The 27,538-nt window shown below is 42.6% G+C and overlaps 1 long non-coding RNA gene across 1 annotated transcript in view; it reads right to left on the bottom strand.

Moving 5' to 3' along the window:
- LOC122465340 overlaps nt 1–27,011 on the bottom strand; it is a 31,547-nt gene extending 4,536 nt beyond the window's left edge. Inside the window, exons 1-2 of the long non-coding RNA XR_006290091.1 lie at nt 26,917–27,011; nt 25,817–25,938 (exon numbers count right to left, since the gene is read on the bottom strand). This is a non-coding gene — a long non-coding RNA (uncharacterized LOC122465340). The remainder of the gene's footprint in view (nt 1–25,816; nt 25,939–26,916) is intronic.
- Between the last annotated feature and the right edge of the window lie 527 nt (nt 27,012–27,538).

The raw sequence follows: 27,538 nt of genomic DNA, 5'->3' as shown, positions 1-27,538 counted from the left end.
CAAACTGAATAAATTATTTCCCAAATTATTCCACGCTTATTTACATATTTGGAAATAAGCTCTTGACTCATACAGGAAGCCAGATTCTTCTTTTATTTTACATTTAATTGATAAAAAGGACCACATTCCATTTTATCTTTAAGACCTCAGAATTGGTTCAGAGCCCTTTGAAATGAGAATCACTTGAGCCTTGTGACACACTTCAGATTGCATACTTCCTTTATTTACAAGCATCCTAAAGATCAAAGAGTCAAATTCCAAACTTGAGGTTTGTCACTTTTTAAGCTACCTTAAACAATTAGAGAGAGGATTTTTTTCAGAATTCCTGACTTTATATGAAACATTCCCAACAGAACTTCACAGTTTTTCATTTATTTATCCTCACATCACCCCTATGGGGTTATTCCCATTTTACAGGTAGGGAATGGAGACACACAGATTAGCCCAGCATCACACAGGAAGTTTGTGGCAGAGCATGGATTTGACTAGCAGAGAAAACATAGGAAGGAAGACAATAGCAGGAGCGAGTTTAAAGCAATGACAGCTTATTTGTAGCCTCCAAAGATACGAGACTTGATTTCACCCACTTGATGTTTTGCACATAGGGTGACCAGATATCCTGATTTTATAGGGACAGTCCCGATATTTGGGGCTTTTTTTAAATACGGGCTCCTATTACCCCCAGTCCTGATTTTTCACACTTGCTATCTGGTCACCCTAATTGCACAACCTATGTAATATAATCCCTAATCACTGGATCACTTTTGTCTTTAGCAAGAAGAACATGCAATTGTCTTTCCCTCCATAACATGTCACAAAGAGCATAGGGTTTAGGCCCTGGTAAATTCTTAGCAGCAGCCCGCTGAGAATATTTAAATTACTTATACCAGTGATTCAAACATTGCAGCTTGTATGTTACTTTTGGTCCTCAGAACACTTGCTGCTGGTCAGCAGAAAATTGGCTAACCACATGACGCTGGCTCTCCTCTCTATTTCCAGCTGCTACATCACATTAACGATAGTTAAAGCAATACCACATTTTTTCCTAATATTACGTTTCCTTCTAATTAATTATTGTAATTGCCACAGGGGCACTATGCATTCATGATTGGGATGGAGGAGGTCTGTATGATGGTGGCTGGGACAATCTCTCTCTTACAATATGTTCTCCATCATAAAAAAATTGTCCGACCCCTGGTATCTGTACTTTTAAATACATTTTTGCTGTGCTTTTCCACTTCAGACTCAGCAAGGAACCTCTTCCTTCTGCATGACCTGCCACATGCCAAGATTGCAGGGGTTTTCCTTTCAGACATTTTGAGTTACTAGTGAACAAAGGCAGTCATGGCATTAGATAGTCCCATCAGCTTCTGGAAGTGGAGAAGACTCAAAATCTGACGATCAGGTTCAGGAGATGTGGAAGTGAGAAGGGCTCGTTCTTGGTATTATCTTTTTTCCTTTGTTGGGGGTGTTTGTAGGCCTGGGAAAGTGCAGTATATTTTGGTACGGTCTCTTTAAAATTAGTCACATGTAATCACCAGTGGGCCTCCCATTGTGATGGGTGTCTCCCCCAGGATGCAGGGAAGCTCTGGGTCTGAATGCTCGGTGTCTGTAGGATTTATCTTTTTATGTATCTAATAAAGAGAAGGAATCAGACAGAAGGTACAGAGTACTGAGGCACAGTGAGTACTCACAAGTGAAACCAAAACTAGAGAAGTTAAACTAGAAAATAGTAATTTTTTTTTTAACTCTGTACATGGAGGATTTCAAGCCACCCCTGTCTGTTTCTTTACTTGGTAATCTTGCTGAGAACTGAAGGAGATGGCACCAATCGTATCTGTATGAAAGCCTCAGGAGCAGAGAAAAATGAAGAGGACATAAAAGAAGCTATTTTATTATATACAGTGGGAGAGGAGGCTCTGGAAGTTTATAACACATTCTTCCAGCAATCAGCTGAAAATGCTCCCACTTTGGATGAGGTTTTAACAGTACTGAGGAACTACTGCAACCCTAAGAGAAATATGGTGTTAAAAATCTGTGGATCTATGGTATTAGTCAAAGGCCAACAGGAACCATTGTGATCATTGACCCTGACTTGTATAAGCACAGGCCCTAGAACTTCCCTAAAATAATTCCTAGATCATATCTTTTAGAAAGGTTTCAGAGTAACAGCCATGTTAGTCTGTATTTGCAAAAAGAAAAGGAGTACTTGTGGCACCTTAGAGACTAACCAATTTATTTGAGCATAAGCTTTTGTGAGCTATAGCTCACTTCATCGGATGCATACTGTGGAAAGTACAGAAGACGTTTTTATACACACAAACCATGAAAAAATGGGTGAATATCACTACAAAAAGTTTTCTCTCCCCCCACCCCACTCTCCTGCTGGTAATAGCTTATGTAAAGTGATGACTCTCCTTACAATGTGTATGATGATCAAGGTGGGCCATTTCCAGCACAAATCCAGGGTTTAACAAGAACGTCTGGGGGGGGGGGGGGTTTATTACCAACAGGAGAGTGTTTTTTTTGGGGGGGGGGGTGTTTGGGGTGTGTGTGAAAACCTGGATTTGTGCTGGAAATGGCCCACCTTGATTATCATACACATTGTAAGGAGAGTCATCACTTTACATAAGCTATTACCAGCAGGAGAGTGGGGTGGGGGGAGAGAAAACCTTTTGTAGTGATAATCACCCATTTTTTCATGGTTTGTGTGTATAAAAACGTCTTCTGTACTTTCCACAGTATGCATCCGATGAAGTGAGCTGTAGCTCACGAAAGCTTATGCTCAAATAAATTGGTTAGTCTCTAAGGTGCCATAAGTACTCCTTACCTTTTAGAAAAACATCCCATCTTGATTTAAAAATTGTCTGTGTTGGAGAATCTACCATGACACTTGGTAAATTGTTGCAGTGTTGTCACTGTTAAAAAAATATGCTTTATTTCCAGTCTGAACTTGTTTAGCGTCAACTCCCAGAGATTAGATCGTGTTATACCTTTCTCTGATAGATTGAAGAGCCTATTGTTAAATATTTATTCCCCATGTAGGTACTTATAGTTTGTAATCAAATCACCCCTTAATCTTCTCTTTGTTAAGCTAAATATATTGAGCTCCTTGAGTCTATCATTATAAAGCATGTTTTCTAATCCTTGAATCATTCTTGTGGCTCTTTTCTGAATCCTCTGCAATTTATCAACATCCTTCTTGAATTGTGGGCACCAGAACTGGACACAGTATTCCAGCAGCAGTCGCACAGTACCAAGAACAGAAGTAAAATAATCACTCTAATCCTACTTGAGATTCCTCTCTTTATGCATTGCAGGACTGCATTAGCTCTCTTGATCACAGCATCACACTGGGAGCTCAGGTTCAGCTGATTATCGACCCCTTCCCCCTCAAAACTTTCTCAGAGTCACTGGGAAGCAGTCCCCCTTCCTGTAAGTACGGCTTACATTCTTTGTTCCCAAATGTATACATTTAGCCATATTAAAATGCATATTGTTTGAACCCAGTTTACCAAGTGATCTGGATTGCTCTGAATCAGTTACCTGTCTTCTTCATTATGTACCACTCTCACAATTTTAGTGTCATCTGCAAAATTTACCCGTGGTGATTTTATGTTTTCTTCCAGGCCATTGATAAAGATGTTGAATATCACAGAGCCAAGAACCGATCCCTGTGGGACCCCACTGGAAAGAGACCTGCTCAATGAAGACTTCCCATTTACAGTTTGAGACCTATTAGTTAGCCGTTTTTAAATCCATTTAATGTGTGCCATGTTAATTTTATAGCGTTCTAGTTTTTTTAATCAAAATGGTGTGTGGCATCAAGTCAAATGCCTTACAGAAGTCCAAGTATATTACGTCAACACTATTACCTTTAATCAACCAAATCTGTAATCTCATCAAAAAATCAAGTTAGTTTGACAGGATCTATTTTTCCATAAACCCATGTTGATTTGAATCAATTACATTACCCTCCTTTTGATCAGTATTAATCGAGTCCCATATCAGCTGTTCCATATCTTGCTGGGATCAATATCAGAATGACAAGCCTATAATCACCCATGCCATCCCTTCTAACAGTTGGCACAACATTAGATTTCTTCCAGTCTTCTGAAACTTCCCCAGTGCGCCAAGACTTATTGAAAATCAACCGTAATGGTCCAGCAAGCTCCTCAGCCAGCTCTTTTAAATCTCTTGGATGCAAGTTATCATGACCTGCTGATTTAAAAATGTCTTATTTTAATAACTCCTGTTTAACATCCTTCAGAGATACTAGTGGAATGGAAATAATGTTATCATCACCATATAATGAGACTGCATCATCTGTTTTTTTTCTCCGAAATACAGAACAGAAATATCTACTTCTGTCTTTTCCGCATAATGATTGATAATTCTACCATTAACATCTAGTAATGGGCCAATACCATTGTCAGGATTCTTTCTGTTCCTTATATTGTTAGGAAACTCCTTATTGTCCTTAACTCTGCTGGCCACAGATTTCTCCCTGTCTTCAGTTCTGGTCTCACCCACACCTCGAAGAGGAACAGATAGACAAGTATATCACAGAGCTGACGCAAAAAAGCAATAAATTTTGAGTTTGGAAATACAGAAAATGGCATGAGCAGAGACAAAATTGTGTCCAGTGACAGAAGACTAAAGGAAAGACTGTTGAGGGAGCCTAATTAGAGCTTTTGCAAAAAGTAATAGACATTTGTAGAACCTTGCAAGCTATAAAGACATAAATAACGATCATGTCTGAGCCATACACTGAAAGTTCATGCAAACTCTTGCCAAAAAAAAAAAAAAAAGTACTCAGAGCAGAATGGGTAGGGCCCAGCCACCTGAGAATCACAGCAAAGCAGACGCATCAACTGCTCACAGACAAAGAAACCACACACACTGTAGTAAGACATGCCTACCCTGAGGATGCCCACACTTTTGAATAATATTGCACAAATTTGGAAAATTAAATCACTGTTAGCCAATACTACATGTCATACATATTGCACACCATATTAATTTATCTATAAATGCTTTGCTTGTTTAGCCTAACCAAAAGAAGTCTGAGGGGAGGTATGAATGCTCTCCATAAATACATCAGAGGGATAAATACCAGGGAGCAAGAGGAGTTATTTAAGTTAAGTGCCAATATGGACAAAGAACAAATGGCTATAAACTGGCCATCAACAAGTTTCGGCTTGAAATTAGACAAAGTTTTCTGACCATCAGCGCAGTGAAGTTCTGGAACAGCCTTCCAAGGGGAGCAGTGGGGGGCAAAAAGCCTAACTGGCTTCAAGACTGAACTTGATAAGTTTAGGGAGGGGATGGCATGATAGGACTGCCTGCAATGGCATGTAGCTGATCTGTGACTGCTGGCAATCATCTCCAACGGTCAGTGATGGGACACTAGATGGGGAGGGCTGAGTTACTACAGAGAATTCTTTCCCAGCTGCCTAGCTGGTGGGTCTCACCCATACACTCAGGGTCCAACTGATGTCCATATTTGGAATCAGGAAGGAATTTTCCCCAAGATCAGATTGGCAGAGACCATGGGTTTTTTTTTTTTTTTTTTTTGCTGTCTTCTGAAGCCTGGGGCACAGTTCACTTACAGGTTTAAACGAGTGTAAATGGTGGCTTCTCTGTAACTTGAAATATTTGAATCATGATTTGAGGACTCCAGTAACTAAGACAGAAGTTATGGGTCTATTTCAGAGTGTGCGGGCGAGGTTCAGTGGCCTGTAATGTGCAGAAGGTCAGGCCAGACAATCATGATGGTCCCTTCGACTTTGGAATCTGAGTCTATATTATATATAAATGTTAGCAAAAAGTTTTATATTTGAACGGTACTATGTTTGTTTACTCATGTTCAGTATCACATAATACTTTGTAAAGCTGGAGTCAGCTTTGGGACTTGTGAATATGAAATCTGTCAAAATCAAAATAAATTTGTTCTGTGTCCTAGCACAGGTACCTTCACAGGCAACTGGTTTGCAATGTAGTATCCAAAACAGGTAAGAAAAGTACAGAATAAACCAAGTCAAGGAACTGTTACAAACTGGTGGGTTGGATTTTAGTGACATATAGAGAATTTTGCAACTTGTAAAACCATTTTATAAATATAGCTACCTTTAAATATATGTAACTCTTCTGCCAGGTGGATCTGGCAGCACCCAGGGCTGGGTTCAATATCTAGGGGTTCCTTTTCAACAATAGAACACAGAACTGGCTCGAGCCATGAAAGCTTATGCTCAAATAAATTTGTTAGTCTCTAAGGTGCCACAAGTACTCCTTTTCTTTTTGCGAATACAGACTAATATGGCTGCTACTCTGAAACACCACACCAAGTGCCTCTGAGAGGCAATACTTCCCCACTCGCAAGCACAGAGTCTGAGTGTAGAAAAGAAACTTTTAATGAAAGGAGGGAAGGATATTAATTAAGGAAAATGCCACAGGCAGGATTCATAATCATAAAACGGTGAGCAGGACACGCATCCCAGAGTGGGTGGGGCACTGAGTTCTACAACCAAAAGTTCCTTTTCTGTGCCCCTCTCTGCTCCCTCACCATACCCCACTCACTGTGGTTGTCCTTGGTCAGTGAGGACCCAGGGGTGAATTTGTGTAAGTTCACCTCCCATGCGGGGAAGAAGGCACCTTGCTTGCTCCGCCATCTGAGCACCTGCTCTGGCTGGCTGCCCCGTCATCCACGGTTCCTTGCCACTGGCCACCCCGCCAGCTGCAGTTCCTCTCTGCTGCCTGCCCTGCCAGCTATTCATTTTGCTACCACTGGCTGACCGCTCGCTGCTTCCACTGGCCACCTGTTTGCTGCTTCTGCTGGCCAAATCTCAGTTACCTTCTGCTGCCACCTGCCTCTCTGCTGTGACCTCTGCAGGTCAGTCTCTTACTGATTGTCAGCTCTTAGTGATTTTCAGCTTTCAACATGCTGGGCAGAAACACTGTCCTACCACAAGTTATTTCAGCTCTCATTTAAGCACTTAAAGTAACAAAGACGTCTAATGGAGCCTATTTAGCTCTATCTTTGAACAATGGGGAGGAACAGGTTAAACCAGACTGGGGACCCTTAGAGACAGTCCACACCTCCTGGCTGGGATACCTTTCCCACTTTTTCTCTTATTTTCACAGGGGTCTGACATTTGAGCCCCTGGCTTAACGAGGTCCTTTCAGCTGAGGATGCCTCAGGATGTCCCAGGAAGGAGAGAGATTAGTATCTTCACAGTCTTATTGTTTCTTCTTAATGGCCTGTCAAGGCTGTGCTGGCCAGTTGTCTGGTGGGTGTCTCCCAAATACACACACACAGCTGTAATTGTTACATTGTCAATATTCCTAACTTTAGATGCAGAAATGATACATGCATACAAATTGGATAATCATATTCAGTAAATCATAACCTTTCCAATGATATCTTACATGAGTCATCTTGCATAAAGTGTATCTTAGTTATGCCATATTCATATCAGAGCCATATTTCTATGAAGAATATGGGGTGTAATGTCACAAATACATTTGGCTGAGTCTGGTTATTTGGTTTCATGACCATTTTTCATAATGAACCACAAGTGTAGTCAGTCAACTGGCTATACAATTAATCTAGATATATAGAAACAACTTTACCCAAAAAGATAAAGTCACAAATCTCTGGCTGAAGTAGAATGTGAGCAATTTCTTCTTGTAGATACACTGTCACTGAATAATACAAATCGTACAGTTCACTCAGCAGAACCTTGGTATTCTATACTTGTATATAAGGATTGCACTTCTAAAGTTCAAGCTCAATATTGGAGCTGAAGCTAATGTTTTACCAGTTCACTGTTTGAAAAAGATACCAGGTCCCATCCAGCTAAAGCAATCTGATACTGGGCTTATAATAAATGGAGTTTCCAGAATAGACTCTGAAGGAGAAGTCACCCTAACATCACAAAGACCAAGGCTAAGGTCAGTCATCAGTTCTCCATCACTAAGTCATCTACAACACCACTCGTAGGCAGAGACACTTGCTTACAGCTAAGCCCAGTATACAAAATAGGTATGCTGCACACCAAGGCACCCAGCACTAAAGAAGAATTGATTGGACAATACCAGAAGTTTTCAGGGTACTTAGAGAGTTCTGTGGTAAGACTCCCATATATATGGACCCATCAGTTCTCCCTGTCATACACTGCTTACAGACAGCCCCCCAACCTGAAGCGAATACTCACCAGCAACCACACACCACACAACAAAAACACTAACCCAGGAACCTATCCTTGCAACAAAGCCCGTTGCCAACTGTGTCTATTCAGGGGACACCATCATAGGACCTAAACACATCAGCCACGCTATCAGAGGCTCGTTTACCTGCACATCTACCAATGTGATATATGCCATCATGTGCCAGCAATGCCCCTCTGCCATGTACATTGGCCAAACCGGACAGTCTCTATGTAAAAGAATAAATGGACACAAATCAGATGTCAAGAATCATAACATTCAAAAACCAGTCGGAGAACACTTCAATCTCTCTGGTCACTCGATTACAGACCTAAAAGTCGCAATATTACAACAAAAAAACTTCGAAAACAGACTCCAATGACAGACTGCTGAATTGGAATTCATTTGCAAACTGGACACCATTAAATTAGGCTTGAATAAAGACTGGGAGTGGATGGGTCATTACACAAAGTAAAACTATTTCCCCATGCTTATTTCCCCCCTGCTACTGTTACTCTCACCTTCTTGTCAACTGTTGGAAAAGGGCCATCCTGATTATCACTACAAAAGGTTTATTTTCCCCTGCTGATAATAGCTCACCTTAATTAATCACTCTCATTATAGTGTGTATGGAAGTGGTTCCCAAACTTGTTCCGCCGCTTGTGCAGGGAAAGCCCCTGGTGGGCCGGGCAGGTTTGTTTACCTGCTGTGTCCGCAGGTTCGGCCAATCGCAGCTCCCACTGGCCGCAGTTCGCTGCTCCAGGCCAATGGGAGCTGCTGAAATGGTGTGGGCCGAGGGACATACTGGCCACCACTTCTAGCAGCTCCCATTGGCCTGGAGCAGTGAACCGCGGCCAATGGGAGCTGCGATTGGCCGAAGATGCGGACGTGGCAGGTAAACAAACCATCCTGTCCCACTAGGGGCTTTCCCTGCACAAGCGGCGGAACAAGTTTGGGAACCACTGGTGTATGGCAACACCCATTTTCTCATGTTCTCTGTGTGTGTGTATATATATATCTTCCTACTGTATTTTCCACTGCATGCATCCGATGAAGTGGGTTTCAGCCCACGAAAGCTTATGCTCAAATAAATTTGTTAGTCTCTAAGGTGCCACACGTACTCCTCATTCTTTTTGCTGGTACAGACTAATACAGCTACCACTCTGAAACTTGTCTCTTGAAAATTAGCCATGTGCCGAGGGCCTCCCATTGTGAGGGGTCTCGGACATGATGCAGACACTCTCAAGATCTGCAAGCTCAGGGTCTGCGTGAGCCATCTTGTTATGTATCTAATAAAGAGAGTTGTAGTTTTAACTTTATATCCATGGTTCTCTCTATGGCTCCTGAAATACAGAGGCTGCTGTATACTCATGAGGAAGATGCTCTCGACTACCTGACCATGCTAAAAAGCATAACAGAGGGTATGGCGGGGACAACTGCCCTGCCTGTGATGTGTGTGGAGGAAGCTTTCCTCCTGATTGACAATCCAGTAGTAAACTGTCAGCTGAAACTCAGTTTGCTGTACCTACACAGGATTTTCCTGCATATGGGGTGAGCTATGTTTTTTTAACCTGCTAAAATTCTTTTTCATTCTCTCAAAATTCAAAAACAGCTGAAGGCATTTTCTTGAGACTTAAAAAAAAAAATCACTTGTATGTCTCAGTCAAGCCCAAAAACTTTCAGTACCAGAAGGGAAAAAAAATCCAGAGGTTTTGAGTACGAAAACAAAGTTACAATGAAAGTTTGAGTGTAACCTGAACTTTGATAGTCACCTCTATTCAGGTTTCACTGGCTGTTTTAGTGTATTTGCTTAATTGAATTTAATTTCTTACTGGTGTGGCTAAGCTCCTCTCACACAGGGCTAGTGGACACTCAGTTGAATGAAACTATCCATATAATAACTGGTACAATAAGACCAACAAACCTGGGCTGGCTGCTGGTCCTGTCCAACATTGCCCCTTCTGACATCAAGCCTTGCAGAATCTGCCCTTGAGGTGGAAGACATGCCCTATCTACCCCAGTTTAAAGATGTGTCTAGCCTACCTATAAACCATTTTAGCTCAAGGCATCCCATTTGGAAAATGCCTTGAAAGAACCTTGATGTCATCTCCAGATGACAAGCTTCATACATAGCCAATGCCTATCTCGTGACAGATCAACAATCCAGCCCTTTGGTTTTTGACCTTCCATGCCATCGGCCTTCCATTGCTTCAGATATAGAGTGACCAGATGTGCTGCAAATGACTACAAGTGGGGACTTTGTGACTCTCCCTTTTGCATTGTGGTCAGTTAGACTATGTACAAATTATACTTGCAGACTACCCTCAGATTCCCTCATGGCCGTTCACAATGCCCTTCCCTCAGCTATTGAATGGTTAAGACATTTAGACTCACACGGTTGACTTGAATGTCCATGTAAATGCAATCACAATAAAAATAAAAGTTACAGGAAACTCAGTACCAGTGCGTGCGTGTGTGTGCTGTCATAGAGAACTGACAGTGCTGCACTGAAAAGGTCTGTAGGTCTGTTTACATTTACCACCCAAGGCTAGGGCAAAGTCAAAGTGTGACTCTCACTTGCTAATTAAAAATATGTACGTTGTGTCACTGTACAACAGTTCAAATTGTTGTTTGTTTCATTGAATAAGATTTTTAAGTGACATTCTAAAAAGTCATGACATTTAGAAAATACCTTTTCAGTAGGCTTATATACTGCAATTTACTTCACCATATGACATAATCATTGATTTTTAAACTTTAGCAGTAACACTATATTTTATTCTATTTGATTCTATCAAAATAAACTGCTGATAGATGATTTAACAAAATGGAAAAGAACCCTAGCTCTTGACTTTTCCCAGTGCTCTTTCCAGTTTAACTTTGTTTCTTTTCTATAAATTTATTTTGTAACTTAATTATTTTTAGAGTATAAAATTATATACCATGAGCTCCTGAGGGCAGAACCTGTCATGTTTTATATATCCTAAGGTCACCCGAAGACTTATTGTGCTACATAAATATGATAAATATACAGTAAGTCAACCTCAATTGCTTCTGATCCAAGATGAAGACTATCACTAAATCAGTCACTGAACTCCAACATGCAGATGACTGTGCCCTTTGTGCCCACTCAGAAGAAGATCTTCAAAACATAGTCGATATTTTTTCTGAGGCCTACAACCAACTCAGCCTCACACTCAACACCAAGAAAACTAAAGTACTCCACCAATAGGCTCCAAATCACCAGGATCCTGCTCCCATAAGTCAGAGCAATAGAGAGACCCTGAAGAATGTTGAACACTTCCTTTACCTTGGCAGCCATCTGTTTCAAAGCTGACATTGACTAGGAAATTCAACACTGGCCTCCAATGTACCAGTGCAGTTTTCGAAGGCTTGAGAAAATGTGTTTTTGAAGATTGTAACATCAAGCATCAAATCAAGCTTCTCAGGTACCAGGCTGTTGTACCCTGTTCTCTTGTATGGCACTGAAACCTGGGTTACGTACAATAGACACCTCAGGGTTCTTGAACAATACTATCAATGGTGCCTCCGCAAGATTTTCTGAATCAAGTGGGATGATTGATGGACCAACATCAGTGTTCTGTCCCAAGCCAAAATCTCCAACATTGAAGTTATGATCATCCCCTACCAACTCTGCTGGGCTGGTCATGTTTTTTGAATGCCAGACAATTGACTCCTGAATCAGGTCATATTCTCACAATTGAGCCAAGGCCAACGAACAAGGGGAAGGCAAAAAAATGCTTCAAAGTGCAATATTGACAAACTCATGGGAAACCCAAGTCCTCAGCCAACCAAAATGGAAAAGGACCTTGTGGCAAGGATTTCAGTATTTTGAGATCCAACAAAGACAACAGGAAACAGAGAAACTGGAAGGGAGGAAAGAATGTGCTGCAGCCCAACTCAACAATCCAGATCTGCCCCTGCCACTGGGAAATGTCTGCACCAACTGTGACAAAATCTGTGGATCCCAGAGTAGTCTCATTAGCCACCTGCGGATTCACCAGCAATAACTTTTATGGAAGCCAATCCTCCCCAAACTCCGAGGGATCACCAGCAGGAGCACCGGAACCTGTGTAGATGGTGGAGGGGGCACCGGCACTGGAATTGTGGCCCCCTCCCCTGCTCCTCCTCTGCCCCCTTGAAGCCCCACCCCCTGGCCAGGCCAGAAGTCTGAGATGGGTCATGGTAAGAGTCAACCAGCAATCCTGTGTTGCTGTGGGGAGCACTGGACCCTCCCCTCATCGTGGACAGGGGGCCTAAGAGAAGCCCATGATATGTCCCCTCATCATGGGGTGCACCACCCAGGGCAAGTGGAAGGTCTGGGAGTCTCCACAGCAGCCTGGGCTCACTGGGCAGCTCTTACCATTGCCCAGCTCCAGCTTCTGGCCTGCCCTTGGGGGAAGAGGTGGAGCAAGGGCCTACCCATGGTGAGGGCAGGCTAAAGGCCACCTCAGCCCCCTACCAAGAAGAGGCTGGCACCACTTGCAGGGGCTGTGCTTTGTGCTGAGGGAGCTTATCACCTGTTCCCGCTACTCTTAATTAACCCAGGGCTCCCATCTTTTACAAACTTGCTGCAAGTGGCTAACTGAAATCCTTTGTCTAAATTAATACAGTTTACATTAAAAGGTCAATTCTGCCTCATCCATGTAGAGCTTTCACCCATCCACCCTTGCAAACCAATACAGAGTTGTGCACAAGGGGGGAAATCCTGGACCCACTGAAGTCAATAGGAATTTTTCCATTGACTTCAATGGGACCAGAATTTCACTTTTTTTCTAGGCTAGTGTTGCTGCTGGCCCTAGCTTCCCCACAACTGCCCTTCATGGGGAAACTGAACTCTTTCAAGAGGAGGTGCAATGACCACCCTCCCTTTCTGCTTTTGGAGTGCTGTACCTACTTAATGTCTGCAAGATCCCCTGTTAGAACAGGTCGCCTCTATATCATTCTCTACCACAGTGGTGCTGAGTAACTTTATCTCCCACTGGCTTCAGGGGGACTTGAAAGTGCTCAGCATCTTGCAGGATTAGACCTCTAAAGCCAGATTGCTCTGGAGAAAATATTTCATTGGTATGTTCGCTGTAAGCCATTGTGATTCTGTTCATGAGCTACAACAAGAATAAGATTGACCATTGCTGGAAATGATGCATATCCAAGATCCAAGATTTTACAAAACCTAAAACTAATAGAAGTATTTCCCTGGGAAAAAATTAAATTATACAAAAAACCCCATATAGTTCTTTGCCATTATGCTAACAATTTAAAAGCAGCGTCTAAGTGACTAGAAGTGAACTGCAACGAGCAGCGAAACTGCTTAGCTTACTGACTGTACAAACTGAGAAAAATACCAAAAGGTGTGAAGCACCATAAATAGTGGAAAGCGAATTCGATTTTAAAAACTTTCAGTACGGGAGCTGTACATAACATAAGTAGGAATTTCAAACAATTAACTGTCTGCCTTAGCCAGATATTTTCTCTTCAATCATCTTGTGCCTTCTACCATTATATACGTCAGGCTGGGCCCACTGTGTACCATGTATTTCATACCACTCCAGTGGCGCTGGAACAGTTTTTAGAGTGGGGGTGCTGAGCTGCACCCTCCCTTACCCCTATCTGCACCCCTCAGAGATGCGGCCGGGAGCAGGGTCGTGGCTTTGGGGAGGGTGGGGCACGGACGGGGTAAAGTAGCTGAGACTGGGGCCACAGCTGGGGGTGGGTGCAGAGCCCCAGGCCGGAACCAGAAGTGGAGCCCTGAGCATGGGGCTGGCAGCTGGGACCCCCGGGCTGGCAGCCAGGACCGGGGCTGATAGTGGAGCCACTAGGCAAGGGGCTGGCAGCTGGGACCCTGGGCACGGCACCAATGGCCAGGATCTCAGGCACAGGGCCAGTGGCCGGGACCCCACACAAAACCTAGGGGTGCTGCAGCACTCCTAGTTCCCATGCCTATGTATCAATCTGTTTCACACCTATCAGATGATAATGTTACCCCTTGTTTGTGAGGCCCAGCCACCCTTTTTCATCCACTTTGGTCTCTTCCCTCATACAGTATTTTGCCCCCTTCCCTTCTCTGCATGGTTTCCACTTGATGATATATATGTAAAATATTCCAACTTTAACCGTTGCATTTTACCAACAATAACCCTTCCACAGTATGGGTCAGACTGTGGTTGTGGCTACATTAGGAAAGGAAGAGGCAAGTCATACTCCCAAACCTTGCATTGTAAGAAAACAATGACTACTTCCAGGCTTACCCTCTTTGAGTGCTAACCATTTCTGATGTGGTGGGGAAAGGTAGAATGCAAGAGTGATTGGTACAATGCTCCCTTCATTGTCTGTCCTCACATCGGATGCATCCGATGAAGTGAGATGTAGCTCACAAAAGCTTATGCTCAAATAAATTGGTTAGTCTCTAAGGTGCCACAAGTACTCCTTTTCTTCTCACAGACAGTAGCTCCCCTCCTCACCCTGCTCCTTTCCTGTTGAGGCTGTATGTAAATAGGGCTTCCATTGTGTTGGCTTACAATGCTTAATTTACATTTGACAGAGGTACACACATTACCTTCTGTCTGGAAGAAGCCTGCATTTTAATTTGGTTGGTGACAGACTTTCAGTACACGTACACAACTCCTTAAATATCATCCGTACATACACTACACAATGATTATGAGGAGCAGTATGACAAGCTTTTATTAGAGACCTCACATGACATAATTTATGGCTAAATACCATGAAAATGGTATACTAGGTGTAGTGAGTTTGTTGGGCCTGTTAGGAACAGTGAATCCTTTAACAGCTGGCACCAGTGGGCCTCTGTGTCCAGTAACCGGGTTTACAATGGTGCCATGGCTCTGGGCCCACACTCAAAAGAGGATTGTGGTCCCTCCCCCCCACTCTGCCTGTGCTCCACCTTGAGGCCCCACCCCAGTTTGGCCTCTTCCCCCTGAGGCCCCGTCCTCCTCCTTGCTCCTCTCCACCCTTCCTCCCCTCCTCCCCCACATGTGAACAGCAGGCAGGGCCTCGGGGAGAAGAGGCTGAGCGGAGGTGAGGCACGGGCAGAGGGGGGGAGGCAGGGCTATGGTCCAGGCACAAAGGTCTACAAAAGGTTCATCTGCCCCGTCTGTATCACAGGCTGCTTAGCAGTTCCGCTCCTCCTCATCCCAGATATGCGGGCTGTGGCTTAAAGCCACATTCTTGATGTATTATGATATCCTCTCATTGCTTTTTCTCTGTTTATGACACACTAATTAATTGTTGCCAGCATCAGGCTCCATCAACTTCCAATATTTGCTTGCCTGCTACATTCAAGCCATCTTTCAAGCCCATAGCAGTAGCCTGAATCATTGCGTGTACTATCATTACTGCTGTGCTGCCAAATATGGTTAATTCACACGAAGCTGTTGCATCTTTGTTAGCTGCCTATTTTCAGCCTTGCTTTTCAAACAGATTCATTGATGTTTGACAAAGCATAATTGCTGAGAATGCTGCCCTATGACTTTCACTTTACCAGAATTATCTGATATAGCTGGAACAATAGCTGCACAATGTGGACAAATGCTAGTTCTGGGCAGTTATGCTTCCATCTCCGGGCTGGACACAGTAGGGACTTGGGCAGCTGTAAATGAAAGACAACATCCAAAAGATCAAAAGGGAGAGAAAAGGCATGCACAGATGGGATTTTATTAAAATATTTCAATTTGGTTTGACTCAGGAAAGTGCTACTGTGGTCTGCTGGCCGTTTCTCTCTGATCACTTGGACAGTGTACCCAGTGTATTCTTGTATTTCTGTTCCAGTGCTCTAGCCAGCTTACAGGCCACGAAGGCAAGTTTTAGACTTTCTGCTCTCAGGTGGAGTGGACGAAGGATATAATTTATAGTCTTGGCCCAGGGAAATAGTTTGATTAACTGGCCCTAAACAACTGAATCGCAAAAATGAACAAGCAAACAGCCAAAATATTCTCACTGCCAAGGAACACAACTAAAAATTCACATTTTCACAGTAATTCAAAAAAATTTAAAACTTCCACATGTATGCTGTTAATTTCACACTTTTTGAAGTGAAAAGCAAAGGAAACTGCCTTTCCTATTCAGGTAACAAACAAACATGGGTGTCAGTGAGAAGGACATGACCAGTAAGTCTTATTAGCTCAGGCTTAAAGAAATCTTGGGAACAAATCTAAAAATCCATCTGGGAAGAAGGCTGTTGCCCTGTGTGGTCCAGTGGGTTTAGCACAGGATTGTAAAATACTATACTCTGTTCTAGTCTCTTGCCTTGTGACTTTGGGCAAGTTACTTTACTTCTCTCTATCCATCGCATATTCTTAGAATGACATCCCATAGTGGAAGCAATTAGTAGGGTTTTTTTTTTTTGAGAGTAGTTATAGGATATAATGTGCATCTCTGTCTTGCTAGTTTGACTAGCTGAGGCTTGATGCTCCCAGGTACCAGCTTGGGGAAAACCTAAATAAAGTACAACAACACTAGAAGTTTCATGCTGCTAGTACTAAAACATCCATGTAATTTCTAAATATTGTAGATGACAATATCCTAACTCAAAAAGTGTGGCATCCAGCACAGGGGCAATCCTATATTAGATCTTGTTTTGACAGATTAAAGAGGAATTGATCACTGAACTAGAAACTAGTGATAGCTTAGATACCAGACATCATGTTTCAGAGTAGCAGCCATGTTAGTCTGTATTTGCAAAAAGAAAAGTAGTACTTGTGGCACCTTAGAGACTAACCAATTTATTTGAGCATAAGCTTTCGTGAGCTACAACTCACTTCATCAGATGCATTCAGTGGAAAATACAGTGGGGAGATCTATATATATAGAGAGAACATGAAACAATGGGTGTTACCATACACACTGTAACCAGAGTGATCACTTAAAGTGAGCTATTACCAGCAGGAGAGCCGGGCGGGGGGGGAGAAACTTTTGTAGTGCTAATCAAGGTGGGCCATTTCCAGCAGTTGACAAGAATGTCTGAGGAACAGTGGGGATGGGGGATAAACATGGGGAAATAGTTTTACTTTGTTTAATGACCCATCCACTCCCAGTCTCTATTCAAGCCTAAGTTAATTGTATCCAGTTTGCAAATTAATTCCAATTCAGCAGTCTCTCATTGGAGTCTGTTTTTGAAGTTTTTTTGTTGAAGTATTGCCACTTTTAGGTCTGTAATCGAGTGACCAGAGAGATTGACCTGTTCTCCAACTGGTTTTTGAATGTTATAATTCTTGACGTCTGATTTGTGTCCATTTATTCTTTTACGTAGAGACTGTCCAGTTTGACAAATGTACATGGCAGAGAGGCATTGCTGGCACATGATGGCATATATCACATTGGTAGATGTGCAGGTGAACAAGCCTCTGATATTGTGGCTGATGTGATTAGGCCCTATGTTGGTGTCCCCTGAATAGATATGTGGACACAGTTGGCAACGGGCTTTGTTGCAAGGATAGGTTCCTGGGTTAGTGTTTTTGTTGTGTGGTGTGTGGTTGCTGGTGAGTATTTGCTTCAGGTTGGGGGGCTGTCTGTAAGCAAGGACTGGCCTGTCTCCCAAGATCTGTGAGAGTGGTGGGTCATCCTTCAGGATATGTTGTAGGTCCTTGATGATGCGTTGGAGAGGTTTTAGTTGGGGGCTGAAGGTGATGACTAGTGGCATTCTGTTATTTTCTTTGTTGGGCCTGTCCTGTAGTAGGTGACTTCTGGGAACTCTTCTGGCTCTGTCAATCTGTTTCTTCACTTCTGCAGGTGGGTACTATAGTTGTAAGAATGCTTGATAGAGATCTTGTAGGTGTTTGTCTCTGTCTGAGGGGTTGGAGCAAATGCGGTTGTATCGTAGAGTTTGGCTGTAGACAATGGATCGTGTGGTGTGGTCTGGATGAAAGCTGGAGGCATGTAGGTAGGAATAGTGGTCAGTAGGTTTCCGGTATAGGGTGGTGTTTATGTGACCATCGCTTATTAGCACCGTAGTGTCCAGGAAGTGGATCTCTTGTGTGGACTGGACCAGGCTGAGGTTGATGGTGGGATAGAAATTGTTGAAATCATGGTGGAATTCCTCAAGGGCTTCTTTTCCATGGGTCCAGATGATGAAGATGTCATCCATGTAGCGCAAGTAGAGTAGGGGTATTAGGGGACAAGAGCTGAGGAAGCGTTGTGCTAAGTCAGCCATAAAAATGTTGGCATACTGTGGGGCAATGCGGGTACCCATAGCAGTGCCGCTGATTTGAAGGTATACATTGTCCCCAAATGTGAAATAGTTATGGGTGAGGACAAAGTCACAAAGTTCAGCCATCAGGTTTGCCGTGACATTATCGGGGATACTGTTCCTGATGGCTTGTAGTCCATCTTTGTGTGGAAAGTTGGTGTAGAGGGCTTCTACATCCATAGTGGCCAGGATGGTGTTTTCAGGAAGATCACTGATGGATTGTAGTTTCCTCAGGAAGTCAGTGGTGTCTCGAAGGTAGCTGGGAGTGCTGGTAGTGTAGGGCCTGAGGAGGGAGTCTACACAGCCAGACAATCCTGCTGTTAGGGTGCCAATGCCTGAGATGATGGGGCGTCCAGGATTTCTAGGTTTATGGATCTTGGGTAGCGGATAGAATACCCCAGATCGGGGTTCCAGGGGTGTGTCTGTGCGGATTTGTTCTTGTGCTTTTTCAGGGAGTTTCTTGAGCAAATGCTGTAGTTTCTTTTGGTAACCCTCATTGGGATCAGAGGGTAATGGCTTGTAGAAAGTGGTGTTGGAGAGCTGCCGAGCAGCCTCTTGTTCATATTCCGACCTATTCATGATGACGACAGCACCTCCTTTGTCAGCCTTTTTGATTATGATGTCAGTGTTGTTTCTGAGGCTGTGGATGGCATTGTGTTCTGCACGGCTGAGGTTATGGGGCAAGTGATGCTGCTTTTCCACGATTTTAGCCTGTGCACATTGGCGGAAGCACTCTATGTAGAAGTCCAGTCTGTTGTTTCGACCTTCAGGAGGAGTCCACCCAGAATCCGTCTTTTTGTAGTCTTGGTAGGAAGCTCTCTGTGGGTTAGTATGTTGTTCAGAGGTGTGTTGGAAATATTCTTTGAGTCGGAGGCATCGAAAATAGGATTCTAGGTCACCACAGAACTGTGTCATGTTCGTGCGGGTGGAGGGACAGAAGGAGAGGCCCCGAGATAGGACAGATTCTTCTGCCCCCCACTGTTCCTCAGACGTTCTTGTCAACTGCTGGAAATGGCCCACCTTGATTATCACTACAAAAGGTTCGCCCCCGCCCCCCGCTCTCCAGCTGGTAATAGCTCACCTTAAGTGATCACTCCGGTTACAGTGTGTATGGTAACACCCATTGTTTCATGTTCGCTATGTATATAAACCTCCCCACTGTATTTTCCACTGAATGTATCCGATGAAGTGAGCTGTAGCTCACAAAAGCTTATGCTCAAATAAATTTGTTAGTCTCTAAGGTGCCACAAGTCCTCCTTTTCTTTTTTAGAGATCATGTTGTGACCGGATTCCCAGGGGAACCAGCTGAGGGACTCAATTAGTGTGAACTGCAAAGAACGGGGCAGACAATCCCCAAAGCTGGTGGATATTCCAATACTTAGATTTACCAGACCAGCATGCAATAGCTTCTATGTTACCTCACTGGTTGCCCAGAAGCCAACAACACAGTTCTCTTAAAGTAACCCAGTCTCAGGCCTCCACCTAGACACACAAGTCACGTACGATGAGGATTTCTGAAAATCTTATTCATCATATAAAAAAGGTTCTACCAATCCCAAAGAATTGGACACATTACCTCCCAGGGTGATTTAATTGGGGATCGGTCCTGCTTTGAGCAGGGAGCTGTACCAGATGGCCTCCTGAGGTCCCTTCCAACCCTGATATTCTATGACTCTATGAATATTCCAGACCTTTCCGAAATACACGCTTACAGCCAATTCTTATTAACTAAACTAGAATTTATTACAAAATAAAATTGAGAGATAATTGGTTAAAAGAACAGTATACATACAGACATGAGTTAATCTTGAGATTCAGATTTCAGAGTAGCAGCCATGTTAGTCTGTATCTTCAAAAAGAACAGGAGTACTTGGGGCACCTTAGAGACTAACAAATTTATTAGAGCATAAGATTTCGTGGGCTACAGCCCACTTCATCGGATGCATAGAATGGAACATATAGTAAGAAGATATATATATATATATATAGAGAGAGAGAGAGAGAGAGAGCTCATCTTAACTAATTAGCCTCTAACAGTTTGTATGGCAACTTCCAACTTATCTCAATGTGTGTGTGTATATATATATATATATTAATATATATGCATTAATATGCAAACTAGATACCATTAACTTGGGTTTGAATAGAGACTGGGAGTGGCTGGGTCATTACACATATTGAATCTATTTCCCTATGTTAAGTATCCTCACACCTTCTTGTCAACTGTCTAAATGGGCCATCTTGATTATCACTACAAAAGGTTTTTTCTCCTGCTTGATAATAGCTCATCTTAACTAATTAGCCTCTCACAGTTTGTATGGCAACTTCCAACTTATATATACACACACATTGAGATAAGTTGGAAGTTGCCATACAAACTATGAGAGGCTAATTAGTTAAGATGAGCTATTATCAGCAGGAGAAAAAACCTTTTGTAGTGGTAATCAAGATGGTCCATTTAGACAGTTGACAAGAAGGTGTGAGGATACTTAACATAGGGAAATAGATTCAATATGTGTAATGACCCAGCCACTCCCAGTCTCTATTCAAACCCAAGTTAATGGCATCTAGTCTGCATATTAATTGAAGCTCAGCAGTTTCTCCTTGGAGTCTGTTTTTGAAGCTTTTCTGTTGCAAAATCGCTACCCTTAAATCTTTTACTGAGTGTCTAGAGAGGTTGAAGTGTTCACTAATGTTCATACAGGCACCAGGAAAGTATTTTCTTTTGAGCAACTGGGAAAATACATTTTAAGAGCAGGAAGAAGGCCAACAGCAGGAACAGTTTTAAAGCAATGACAACTTACAGAAGGATGATCTGTAGCCTCAGGGAGATGAAACAGGATTTCATCAACTAGATCTGTTTTTAATTACACAACATCTATAATATAGTATAGACGTAAAAGACAGATGACAGCTCCTGTGCCATGGTATTTCTCAAATCACAGAGGAGATGATAGGTTTCAGAGTAGCAGCCGTGTTAGTCTGTATTCGCAAAAAGAAAAGGAGTACTTGTGGCACCTTAGAGACTAACCAATTTATTTGAGCATATGCTTTCGTGAGCTACAGCTCACTTTATCGGATGCATTCAGTGGAAAATACAGTGAGGAGATCTATATACACACAACATGAAAAATGGGTGTTATCATACACACTGTAAGGAGACGTTTCAGAGTAACAGCCGTGTTAGTCTGTATTTGCAAAAAGAAAAGGAGGACTTGTGGCACCTTAGAGACTAACCAATTTATTTGAGCATGAGCTTTCGTGAGCTACAGCTCACTTCATCGGATGCATACTGTGGAAATCGCAGAAGACATTATATACACAGACACCATGAAACAATACCTCCTCCCACCCCACTCTCACTGTAAGGAGAGTGATCACTTAAGATGAGTTATTACCAGCAGGAGAGCCGGGGGGAGAAAACCTTTTGTCGTGGTAATCAAGGTGGGCCATTTCCAGCAGTTAACAGGAACGTCCGAGGAGCAGTTGGGGGAGGGGAAATAAACATGGGGAAATAGTTTTACTTTGTGTAATGACACATCAATGACTAACAGGGCTGCTACTCTGAAACCTGTCATTTGTGTTATGTTGGTTAGTTATGTAAGTCACATGGCATTATTTCTGTTCCCTGATCGTATAACTAACCAGTAACAATAGCAGAAATTGCAAACTGCATAGATGGATGCAAAATATGTTACTCACAATTCAAGCATAGTTGAATCCAAAGTCTGCTTTTTGCATATATTCATGCTAGAAAATCTTGTTTGCTGGAATAGTCAAGGAAAGCCAACATAAAAGGGGCATAAGCAGATCAAAGTAAAATCATTTAAAAACTAAAATACTTGTGGGGATAGTAGTTACATGCTGATTGTTAATATAGTGGGTGCCAATGTGGAGACTTGACTCTGTGGCAAATTTCAGCAATACAGTGAAAAACACTGATTTTCTGAAATTCCTTTTTATCAAAATACTTGTGTCTCCCCCATTCTTTGGAGAGGCTATTGTGTTTCCCACTGATTTTAAAAGAGTCATACAATTGAAGTTTCTCGAATGAAATGTTCTCATCCTGACCCTTACCACTTCTGGAATACTCTTCAGTGTAGTGGGATTGGAACCAAGCCAAACCAGAAACAGCTAACTCTTTCCTCTTCTCCTAAATTAACTCATGTTCCAACAGAATGTCAGAAGTGGCTGCTGTGTCAAACAAAACAAAATTCAGGAAATAATCATTCTATTTAATCCAGCTCAGTGTATACTGTGATAGACTAGAAACAAAAGTGGGGTTATGTATAGTCCCAAATTTTGAGGAGAAGGAGACATTCAGGGATCAGGTTTCAGAGTAACAGCCGTGTTAGTTTGTATTTGCAAAAAGAAAAGGAGTACTTGTGGCACCTTAGAGACTAACCAATTTATTTGAGCATAAGCTTTTGTGAGCTACAGCTCACTTCATTGGATGCATACTGTGGAAAATACAGAAGATGTTTTTATACACATAGACCATGAAAAAATGGGCATTTATCACTACAAAAGGTTTTCTCTCCCCCCACCCCACTCTCCTGCTGGTAATAGCTTATGTAAAGTGATCACTCTCCTTACAATGTGTATGATAATCAAGGTGGGCCATTTCCAGCACAAATCCAGGTTTTCTCCCCCCCAGCCCCCCACCCCACTCTCCTGTTGGTAATAGTAATATACGGGAATTGGAAAGGTTCAGAAAAGGGCAACAAAAATAATTAGGGGTGTGGAACTGCTGCCATATGAGGAGAGATTAATAAGACTGGGAAAAGAGATGACTAAGGGGGGGATCTGATAGAGGTCTATAAAATCATGACTGGTGTGGAGAAAGTAAATAAGGAAGTGATTTACTCTTCCTTACAACACAAGAACTAAGGAGTACCAAATCAAATTAATAGGCAGCAGATTTAAAATAAACAAAAGGAAGTATTCTTTTCAAACAACACACAGTCAACCTGTGGAACTACTTGCCAGAGGATGTTATGAAGGCCAAGTCTATAACAGGGTTAAAAAAAGAACTAGATAAGTTCATCAAGGATAGGTCCATCAATGGCTATCAGCCAGGATGGGCTGAGATGGTGTCCCTAGCCTCTGTTTGTCAGAAGCTGGGAATTGGTGACAGTGGATGGATCACCTGTTCTGTTCATTCGCTCTGGCACACCTGGCATTGGCCACTGTTAGAAGACCGGGTACTGGGCTAGATGGACCTTTGGTCTGACCCAGTATGGCCGTTATGTTCTTATGTTGTTTGACTGTAGCTGTGTATTTGAGAAAAAAAAGTATAATTTAATTTACTTTGGATACCTCTCTACCTCTTGCAGTTTTATTTTCAGCACAATCCTGTCAATAGCAAGAATCTATGACCGCTTTACAGAACATGAGGGTTACGTTTATCATTATCCCTCCTCACTAAAAGTAAGAGAGGAGGAAAGGGACTCTCGTTTAATCTTGAAATCTGTTCATGGAGACTCATCTGCTTTCTGTCATGCTCATGTCAGATACCCTAACTAAATGAATCGGAGCTATAGAAATATTGTCAAATGTGCTGATGACATGTTCTGTGATGGCTTCTTGGGTTTTTTTGCTCAGCAAATTAGCTAGAATTCCCATCTCTCAATATTCTAAAATGCTGACAGCTTAAGACAATATCTATTATATTTGCCTGGTTGTGCTTTTGGAAATTCTCTAACGCTGCAGGTTCACATGGCTGGTCCCATTTTTATATATATATATACACACACATATATATACACACATGCACATACACATTGTTGCAAATGTGAATATATATTCATGTGTACATACACACATACACTCTTATAACTATAATTCTATGCAAGGTCAGCCTTTGCCATTTTTTGCCTAGCCTCAAACATTTTGCCATCAACCTCCCTCCCTTTACCTCCACAAATTCCCACTTCTTCTCCTCTGGAGTTATTGCTATTCCTGGCTCTGACACGGACTACATCTGGGGCATACGATAGTTTGAACTTTTCCTCAATCTCCTGTATAAGTGTGTGTGTATGTGCGCAGCTGCATCACTCCAGAGGGAGCCTTGGGAAGGAACTGTGACTCAAAATTACAAGTCCTTACTTGCTCCAGGCAGGCTAGTGGGGTGGAAGTAATTTACTGAAGTTCATTTCACCCTTTGTGTGGCTGAACTCTGCCTTGTCTCCATCTCCATCCTGACCCTGGGGGCAGTCTGGGGCCTTCAGCTCCTGCTCACCCCTGGGCTCTTTTCATGATGTGGAGAGTGTTAACTAACTTGTTAACTAATATAGCAGTGTGTGTATGGCTTTTTCTTTAACCCCTTATGCATCCATGTTAAAAGCAATCACAATGGCTTTCATCAGTTTTGATAGAAAGATAACAAAATAAACACTTAGTTTCCTCACTGAAGCATTGTTTGGATTAATTAAGCAATGTTAATAAAGACCTGTGATGAATACATGTTTATAAGCATTATCAACATCACCAACAAGCTAATCTAGTTAAGATCTGTCAGATATACTTCTCGCTATTCTGTAACAAACCTAGTACATTTTGTCCTCTTTTTCTATAAAGATATAACTCTGGTGTTAATCTCTAGTAGGGTGTATAGCAGGATAAGGTGCTGTCACTTAACTTGATTTCTTAAAAGTTTATACAGTTTATTATCCTGAATTGTTTGAACTGACTTTCCTACTGATTAAATATCGGACTCTATTTTTTGTTAGTGTATTTGTGGGTTCCAGACACAGGGCTAAGATTCACAAAGAAACTTAGGTGTGGTGATGCTCAGTATACCTACTGGACCAGGACTTTATAGATGCTGTTTCTCATAACACACTTAGAAGGGCGAGAGGGACCTTATTACAGTCAGGGGAGCTGAGGCAGAGAGGAGATATAACTTGTCTAAAAGTCACAAGCTTTTAGACATGGAAGAGCCAGGATTAGCACGCAGGGTCTTGTGACTCCAATCCTCAGTATAATCCTAGAGAACTTGCTGCCTATTACTAATTTCCTGTTTTTCCTGTTATAGTTTGGTTACAGGAATAATTGAGCACCACTGTGACTGTCGAGGTTTAGTCCCAGAGATTTTTTTTTAAATTAGTCACATTTTTCATCTTTTGCCTTGTATACTCACTCAATCAATGACAGGTTCAGTTTTGTTTCTGATTCCGCATTCAGATCAGCTCAGGCATTATTTCTGAGATGTTTTAGTCTTTTAAAATAAAAATGATTTTTTTTGGGGGGGTGGCACTTTGTAAAAGAAAGATTTTGAAGTAACATATAATTATACCATACAGTTGTCAAACATAACAGCGTCTAAATGACTATTCAATAACATGAAGCAGCAATGCTATATTAGACACTTACATTGCTTACCGTGTAGTTGCAGTGTAATTATTGGTACTTTAGGCAAAGTATGGCAGTTATTCCCATGTGTAAGCAGCCATAATGTGGGAAGAAGCATTCTCGTATCATAATGGTAATCAGAGGGCACATACCTGAATGTGAAAATGAACTTGTCAATCACACTACAAAGAAAATGGAAAGTTAGTCATCGTTTCTAAATTCAGTCTTGTAAAATGCTGCAAATATGTCAAAAACATTTGAAGCTTATGGATTTTAGAAAATTTGTTCTGAAAACATGTTTTCTCTCCCCTATTTAAACAGGGTATCAGAAGAGCTATAAAATAAAAGAGGATTTTCATGCGTATATGTGAATAAAAGATATTGAAAAATATTACTAATGTCATTCAGCATAGTGCAAACTGGTAGGTTACTGACAATATTCACTTAATCAAATTTCAAAGAAGGCTTCTAAATTATACATGCAAAATGTGCAGAGCAACATATCTGATTCTAGAAAACCTACATTTGCAAATGGAAATGAAATCTTAGATTGTAATCTCTTCAGGGCAGTGTCTGTTATTGTGTGCCTTAAGTACATCACGAGTCTTAACAAATAATAAAAACTGCATACATAATGTCTATCGGTGCATCCAAATTCTTAGATTAATAGATTCCAAGGCCAGAAGGGATCATTGTGATCATCTAGTGTGACCTACAGTATAACACAGAACTTCCTCAAAATAATTCCTAGAACATATCTTTTAGAACAGTGGTTTTCAAAGATTTTTCCAGCTACCCTGCTGAAGAAAATTGTTGATCCCCATGATCCAATGGAGCTGGGGATGAGGGATTTGGGGTGTGGGAGGGGTCCAGGGCTGGGGCAGAGGGTTGAGGTGCAGGGGTAAGGCCTGCGGGGTGGGGCTGGGAATGACGGGTTCAGAGTGTGGGAGGGGGCTCTGGGCTGGGGCAGGGGATTGGGGTATGGGAGGGGGTCAGGGCTCTGGGCTGGGGGTGCAGGCTCTGGGGTGGGGCCAGGGGTGAGGGGTTTAGAGTGCAGGAAGGGGCTCCGGGTTTGGGGGTCTCAGGGCTGGGGCAGGGGATTGGGGTGCAGGATTGGAGCGTGGGCTTACCTCAGGCGGCTCCTGGTCAGTGGCGTAGCAAGGACTGCTAATGTCCCTCTGATTCTTCTACCCAATTACTGCTAGCTCAGCATGGAAAATGAAAGACTGCTGGAAATGAAAAAAAAACAAAAAACTTAGGGCAACCTTTTCAGAAGTTCTGAGCACCAAGAGCTCCATTTGACTTCAATTGGAGTTGCAGGGCTGCTTCTCACATGAACCTCACATGTGTGGCTGAGCTGTGCGCCCGTGCTGTATTTCTCCTGCCAGCCACTAGGAGCCTGTCTTCAGGCACCTATCCATTTCCCCTCTGGCTGCTCCTGCCGGCTCCCAGTGGTGGAGTTGCAACAGCAGTCAGTAGAGGGGTGGCAGCAATGGTTGGTGGGGACAGAAGGTGAGGGGGTCCAGTAATAGGCCCAGGCTCCCCCTGACCATCCTCTGTGCCCCAGACCAACCCCAGGCCCTACTTCCCAGCCAGTTGCCACACTCCTGTATCAGACAGACCCCTTCTCCGCAAAGCCCCCAGCCAGACCCTTGCCTCAGAGAGGCCTGGCCTCAGTTAGACCACCAGCCAGAGCCCAAGCTGCTGCCATGCAAAGAGACCCCCAGCTAGATTCCAGACCTCGGTCCTTGA

This window comes from Chelonia mydas, chromosome 3 (genome assembly GCF_015237465.2).
Source record: "Chelonia mydas isolate rCheMyd1 chromosome 3, rCheMyd1.pri.v2, whole genome shotgun sequence".
Lineage (NCBI taxonomy): Eukaryota > Metazoa > Chordata > Testudines > Cheloniidae > Chelonia > Chelonia mydas.
This window is presented reverse-complemented; position numbering and strand designations above follow the sequence as displayed.